Genomic DNA, 6,212 nt, shown 5'->3' with positions numbered 1-6,212 from the left:
TTCCTGGGAACTTGGCCACATATAATGACACAATGCGAAGGTTTCCCAATTTTTTGATAGATTTTGCATTTTTATGCCCATTTTAAGATGCGGTCAAAACGGCGGGAATGACTGTTCCTAGCTAGTGGTTGAATCTTCGAATTATTTTGATGTTCCTCTAATTAAATAGATACTTATGTACCAAAAAATGATTTTGGTAAAAAAATAGATAACAAACCATAAGCTAGCTGCAGTTCAAATTTGACCCGTTTCCAAGTGGATCGGCGGAAATTAGTCTTTTTCATGAGAGGTGAATCAAAACTTTTGACACCCAAGTATTCGGTCAATTATACATTAAGTATGTTCTAATATTTTAGAAAATTGTTTTGGTCTTATTTTGCAACAAATATATTGTAGGTCTTTCAAAAAAAACTCATTTTCGGCCCTTGAAAAATGGAAAATCGATTTTTCGTGCAAAGGAAATAAAAACTCTCTTTATCAATATTGTTTGCAAATCTACGATGTAAACTTGTGAAAAATATGATATCATATGAATAAATATTTGATAGGACTTTCATAAAAACTCATTTTGAGCACTGAAAAATGGAATGAACTTTTCTATCTTGAATTGATCACGACCAATTTATATGGTCATAAGATCATCAAATGGTTTGTTGCGTTTTGATTGGACCATGAGCGTATCACGCGGATCATGCATCAACCACCGTCGGATGCTTCCGGATCCAACGGCCCAAACCCACCCGAGCCAAAACCCTAGGTCAGTCCTCATGGACATTTTCCACCCACCCCCCGCCTCCATTCTTTCTCTCCCTCCCTCCTGCGCCTCCACCAGTGAGCCCCTCTGCTCTCCCTCGCTCCGATCTGGTGGAGCCGCCGCCCCCAACCTCTCTCTCCGACTTCGATCCGTCGCCGCCTCCAACCGCTCACACCCCACTCCTCTTCCCCTCCTCCTCTGGCAGCCCAGTCGTCATCACGACCGAGGACCAGAGACGCGGGCAGGGAGCTTGAGGCGGAGGAGCAGCAGTAGCGGCGGCAGTGGCAAGTCAGGGCAAGGCCAGCAGCGATGGGGTTCATCTCCTTCGTCAAGAGGGTGCTCTTCGCCTCCGTCTTCCTCCTCTCCGCCTACCAAGAGTACGTGCGCGTGAACCCCCCTCTTCCCCCTCTCGCCCCGCTAGATCTCCGTTCGTTTCTTCTTATGATCTTATGATCGACCGACTTCGTTTCTTGTTTTGGATCAACGACCAAAGTGGTTACGTCCGTTGGTATATGTATATGCCGTTTTTTTGGTCGATCACCACAAGAATTAGATTCGGACAAGGACAAGCATTCAGGTTTTGTTTGGTATGGTTTCCAGATCGGGCCGAAAGAGGAGGAGTTCAGCTCGGGTTCTCCACGTACGTACGCCCATACCGTGTAGCTCATGATTCCTGCTGAGCTAGAGCTACTACTGTGTCTGTTGTGTATGCATCACCTCAGGTCAGGCCATCTCGACTGAACATCAATGGATTTGGAATCCATATACTGTATCAGCATGTTTTATTTTACCCTTTACCAATTTTTCGATTTTCGTGGCATTTTCATTTGGAAATTACTTTACTTTGTTGTATTTTGGAATGTTGTGCCCTCCTTGAAGTAATGCTGAGCGTATGACAACTGGAGCTTATTGGTTGTTGTGTTCTTCTGCTGTGTTGTTGCACACTCAACTAGCATCTGTATTCGGGCATTCCAGTGATGGTGCTGACCCCAACGATGTCGCCGCGCGACCTGGTGAGCAGCAGCTATGAGAGCTGCACGCCGACGGTACCGAGCACCATGAGCAGCAGCTGTTGCATGCCAATTGATTGCTCAGCTCCGCCAACAGCGGCAGTACCAACAGCCTGGTGACTGACTCAGGCCAACCTGAGCCTCCATAGCCTCGTCTCCTCCATGGTCGCGGTTCTGCAGTGTGGCAGGTTCGTGGATGACCCACAGCTAGCATGAAGCTGCTGGCCGCCACAGAGGATGTACCTCCAGCTAGTATAGAAAGACGGGTGAGGGGAGGAGATGACAGCGCCGTTGCTCCGGCCCACCGGCTAGCTTGGATCCCCCCTCAAACTCCAGAGCTTCGAGGCCGCCGTTCTCCTCTAGTTCCTCGCCACCATGGTGAGACGATGAAAGGGGGTCGGGATTATACATTATTTTCTGGAAGAGAGAGATTAGCTAGTGGCGTTTCTTTTTAGCGAGATGTGAACAGGTTAATGCGAGCGCTCGGAACAACTAAATCATGTTGCTGCCCGATTAAGTATTTGGGCGAAATAAATAGGTGACAACATCACATGCATGCTCGTCAACCTCAGCCACTTCGTGGTACCCGCCTCTCCCCCTCCCCTCCCTCCCTCGCTTACATGCCCTCAACTCCCATGGATCTGAAGGCTTGCGGTTTATGTTTGTTTACCTTGATTGCTTGCTTCGTGCAGTCAAGAATTGGGGTAGATCATTCGCATCTGCCCACCCTTCGCCTCCCCTAGCTACAAATTTCTATGACACATTGGCCAAACCTGCCAACTAATAAAGTGTATCCTAGTTTGAAGGTTTACTGTTTCATAATAGCCAAATAAATAGCCTGCATTTAATCATTCTTTTGCTACTTTAGATATAATAATGTAGTGGAAAAATTCATGAAATCATTATGGCAGTAAATACTACAGTTCTAGTTGGCCCAACCTCAATTCTGGAAGTACAAATTATTGCTATTTTCTCATAATATTATAGCATGAAACATACTATCTAGAAACTATTTCTCTGTTGTCATTGCTTTCCTAATTGAATCTTCATTTCAGATTACATACCACTTCTTCCACTGGAAGAGGGGAACTCCATTCGCTGATGATCAAGGGATGTATAATAGATTGACTTGGTGGGAGCAAATGGACAACAGCAAGCAACTTACTCGCAACAGAAAATTTCTTGTTGTGGTTCCTGTAGTCCTCTATGTGTTATTCTGTTTCAATTTTATTAATACTACTTTTGGGAGCTTACTTGGCAAGGAACAACATGGCAGGATGTATGCACAAAGATTGATTCTGGCTAGTCAGGAATACTACACTTATTCATTAATTATGCAAAGAACACTTGTTAGTAACATCTAGGTCTAACTTGTATATTCACGTCATTATATATGTGTAAGGATTGGGCATTACTCTAATGCTCTATTCACGCCATTATACATGTGTAAAAAAATTTCAATTAACTTCATTATCTTTAATAATTGACTATTCACTTCCGGTTAGTAGTAACTTAAACTTGGCGGCAAACTGGTTAAATACTTGGCTGTGATCACGTTTGTGGTTGGTGTGCGAGCAAGCAAAATCAAAAATGATCCCAACTGATCATATTATTTTTGTGTTTGCTATAATTGTCCATGGACATTTAATCTATTTTGCGTATATTAGGTAAAATAGCAGAGTACACCAATTACCATTTTGTCTGTTGACATACATTTCCAAAGACCTTTTAGCGCAGAGTTCATATAGTTACACAGTGCTTTTTAGCTTACATATCATACAGTTATGCAGTGCTCCCTACACTGTCTGTTTGCTATATATATCATTCATGTATTGTTGGATAGTACTAACTACATACCAGGGCGAATTAACCACAATTTGCCACAATTTGCAGCAAATTGTGGTTAATTCGCCCTGGTATGTAGTTAGTACTATCCAACAATACATGAGCGGCCGTGCTCCACCAGTTGTTTTGTGGTTCTTGCAATCAAGGGAGTTTCTCGCAAGACAGGGCCCTCCCTCTTCTACTTCTTCTACCACCTGTTGTTGTTGATTGGTCTATGCACGGTGGGTAATCCATCAATGTTTATTTGCTACTGCTGTAGTAGCTGGTATGCTTGATGTGTGTTTCTATTGTTTTGCTAGAACCATAAATCCTGATGCATGATGATTATAGTCTGGTTTGCTAGATCTGTTCTATTGGTGCTTAAAATTTGACATGCCTGGATTCATTCTTGTTCTTACAGTTCTTTTCATTTCTATGATCAATTTAGTTGGAGTTGCACATGTCAGTATACTATAAACCAAAAAAAACCTAGCTAGTGAGAACATTTCACTCCATGAACATATACTGGTTAGTGTTAGTCACACTATTTATCTACATGGCATTTCCTGTCAATTCTTGTTTATAAGTTATTGGATTCCACATTGGCTATTGTTTGATGTTCTGTATATATTCTTATTCTTATATTTTCATTCTTATTCTTTGCACAGGTGAAGTGCGAGTCAAAGTCCGAAGCTGTCAAGCATATCAACAAGTAGTAGCATATTGTGTGTTGTAATTGCAGGCAGTAGTAAGCATATCTGGCTTGTAGTATATTGTAATGATTGTAATAGACTAATGTAGTGTTGTTTTGGATGAATTTCGATAATTATTGTGTATGTGGTTTGAATACCTGTGAAATGGAAACCTGACAATGGAGTCCAAGTTATAATGGCTGTTTGGCAAAGTTCGAATTTTTTGATGTGTGGGACCAATTTTGGGATAAGCATGACAAGTGGGACCAATCTGTGGTGGGACCAGTTGCAAAATAAAATGGCTGAAAATAGAAAATCAATAGATCGGCAAAAAGGCCATGCCCTAGAAATAGAAGGCCAAATTGTTGGGCCAGGCCCATGTAGCTAGAGAAAATTAACAGAAAAATATATATTAAAAAGACTGAATTAATGGGCTCGGCCCATCTAAAGCACCGAAATGGACCAGGCCGATTCTAATTTGACCTTTTCAGTTGGTCGCAATTTTGCCACATCAGATTGCCACGTCGGATCTGACATGGCCTCGGCAAACAGCCAGTGATCAAAACAAAAGGTCATGGGTTCAATGACCTTCTGTTTTGGTCGTAAACGTCTACGACCTTCTCACAGAGAAGGTCGTTAATTTCAGTTTACGACCGCCAGCTTTTGACCATCTGTTTGTTCAAAAAAGGTCACAAATGAAAATGAATGACCTTTCAGGGACCAATAGTGAGGGTCACAAGTTGACATATTTCTTGTAGTGTCCCTCCCTATAGGTTATTGAACGACCATGTTACCCCCAGTATACAGAAAAATAACAATCAAACAACACCATAGGGCGGCGGGGCAATGGGTGCAGGGAGGGGCATTTTTGGAAAAGTCCCGAAAAAGACTCTCCTTGAGAGTCTTCTTCATTAAGTCCTCAAAAGCAAGTTTCAGTCCCTAGTAGTCCCTCCCGTTTGGTTAAAAAGTCCCTAAGAGGGACTTTTTTATAGTCCCTACACCAAAAAGTCCCTGGAAACAAACACCCCCTGCATAAAGTTGAGACACTTATTTTGGAACAGGGGGAGTACATATTTGCTATGATCTATCAATCATTGAAATGCAATAGCATGCTTGTTAGCCTCCTTTGTATTTGATGAAATGTTGCAACGGGAAACCTTGGACGCAAGATACATGTAACAGAAGCTGGAAGCTTCATAGCATTGTACTATCTCGTTGATAAATTACAGTATGTACTATACTAGTACTTCCTCCATTTTTAAATATAAGTCTTTGTAGAGATTTCACCATGAACCACATACAGATGTATATAGATGCATTTTAAGTGTAGATTCATTATTTAGTTCCGTATGTAGTCCACCTAGTGGAAACTCTACAAAGACGTATATATTCAGGAAGAGAGGGAGTACTATGTAAAGAGTTAGGTGTTGCACGGTGTCTAGAAAATATGGTGATAGTGTGAGGTGGGCCATGTATTCACTAAGCCTGCGTGTTTTCACTGCCCTTGCACTCCTCTTCCGTAAGAATTAAGAAAAATGTAATCTAGTAGTACCTCCTTTCGCCAAAAGCGTGGGACATCCAGCAGTCCTACCGCCTCAGTAATAATGACCAATGAGCCTTCAAATCACATAGACCCAGCAGTAAGTTGGACAGACGAAGCAACCATCACTGTCGAATCCGCTTCTCCCTTCAACGCAGGCGCCAGTGAGAGGTCGCGTCCGCTCTGCCCGGGCATGAATGCGGCATCGATTATGTGGAGCGGCGCTGACCGTTTCGGGCAAGAAGCGCGCGCGGGCGATGGAGGGGCTTTGGGTGGGCCAGGCTGGTCAGGAGCGAGCGTGGCAGTTGTCCGCCTGTCCCTACCCGACGCCCAGAAACAAGAGGATGCACCGACTCTCATGACTAAAATCGTACACTACACACCATCTCTCG

General features: G+C 43.1%; 2 long non-coding RNA genes across 2 annotated transcripts; both read left to right on the top strand.

Moving 5' to 3' along the window:
- Positions 1 to 779: 779 nt before the first annotated feature.
- LOC125543869 lies at positions 780 to 3,225 on the top strand. The gene is made up of 3 exons (XR_007298946.1): positions 780 to 1,131; positions 1,355 to 1,476; positions 2,820 to 3,225. It is a non-coding gene; the product is annotated as an uncharacterized LOC125543869 (long non-coding RNA).
- A 468-nt stretch (positions 3,226 to 3,693) lies between these two features.
- On the top strand, positions 3,694 to 4,507 carry LOC125543870. Its single transcript, XR_007298947.1, has 2 exons — positions 3,694 to 3,830; positions 4,257 to 4,507. It is a non-coding gene; the product is annotated as an uncharacterized LOC125543870 (long non-coding RNA).
- Positions 4,508 to 6,212: the final 1,705 nt, after the last annotated feature.

Source organism: Triticum urartu, chromosome 3 (genome assembly GCF_003073215.2).
Source record: "Triticum urartu cultivar G1812 chromosome 3, Tu2.1, whole genome shotgun sequence".
NCBI classification, from domain to species: domain Eukaryota; kingdom Viridiplantae; phylum Streptophyta; class Magnoliopsida; order Poales; family Poaceae; genus Triticum; species Triticum urartu.
Note: the sequence above shows the minus strand (reverse complement) of the source record. Positions and strands in the feature narration are given on the sequence as shown.